The sequence below is a fragment of the Chiloscyllium plagiosum genome, unplaced genomic scaffold (genome assembly GCF_037043375.1).
Source record: "Chiloscyllium plagiosum isolate Xiang-an unplaced genomic scaffold, Cpla_swu_hap1 HiC_scaffold_27, whole genome shotgun sequence".
Classification (NCBI taxonomy): Eukaryota; Metazoa; Chordata; class Chondrichthyes; order Orectolobiformes; family Hemiscylliidae; genus Chiloscyllium; species Chiloscyllium plagiosum.
Window position 1 is genome coordinate 26091058 of NW_028270165.1, and position 1266 is coordinate 26092323.

Sequence of the window (1266 nt, forward strand, 5' to 3'; positions counted from 1 at the left end):
GGACAGCTCTCACCTACCACAGAAACAGCACCAATTATCCAGTATTCCAAAACCCTGCCTCATGCACCATCCCTGCAGCCACGTGTTCAACTGCAATCTCTCCCAACACCGTGCCACCGTGATGTGGCACGTGCAACAAGCGAGAGGTAAAAACACTGTTCCTTCTAACTTTTACCCTCAACCCATCTTCATGAATTTCAACCTAAAATCCCCGTCTCTCTTCTTACCTGTGACACTGGTGCCTATCTGGACCACGACATGGGTTGTTCACCCTCCACCTCGAGGATCCCGCAAACACGATCAGAGACATCATGAATCCAGGCACCTGAGTAGTCGCGCAACAATCGTGAGTCTCTGTAGCCCCCACACAACCTCATCTTTGTCCCCTGACTGTGGAGTCCCCATAGACTAGTGCTCTGCTCCTCTTTCCCCTTCACTCCTGAGCAAGAAGACCAACGTTTGTGTCAGAGAGCTATGCCCCATTGCTTACCCTTGTAAGCTGTGCCCCTCAACAATATTCAAAAACGGTATACTTCTTAAGGGGAACGGCCGCAGGGGTCTCTGCACTGCCTGCAGATTCACTTTCCATCCACTGACGTCAACCAATCACCCTTCCTCTTGTACCTGCAGCATGACGACCTCTCTGTAACTCCGCTCTGTAACCCCAGCCATCACCGATAAAATGGAACTGCGTTTCACATCTTTGATGCATCTACTGACATCCACATAGACTTCTGCAATGCTTTTGATAATGTCCATTGTGGAAGACTGGACAAGAAGATATGAGATCCAATGCCAAGAATTAATTTATGTTTTTAAAAATGCTGCAAGTCAGCAAAGAAAAGTGATGGCATTGGAAAGTTTCTGTGACTAGAAGTCTGTTTTCTTTTGATGGGAGCCGTTCAGAGGCTCAGTGGTGGGCCCTGGCCTTTGATATGTGCATCTGTAATTTGACCATAAAATGTAAGGTGCAGATGAAGAATTTCGCAGATGTTACAAAGACTGGTAGGAAAAATATATAGTGAGGTGGATAATTGGGGGCAGTAGCAATATATATAAATGCAGATCAAACGGTATGCATTTTTTTGAAAGGAGATGAGAGGATACTTGGAATCCTATGTATCAGAATACAGAATTTGTTGGCCCAAAGAAGACAGCAGGTGGTGGAAAGTAATATATCTGGAGCTGGGTGACAAGTGGTGCTCTACAGGTATCATTTGTCGCACCTGTGCTCTTTCGAGTTTTTATGAATGATTTGATGCGGAA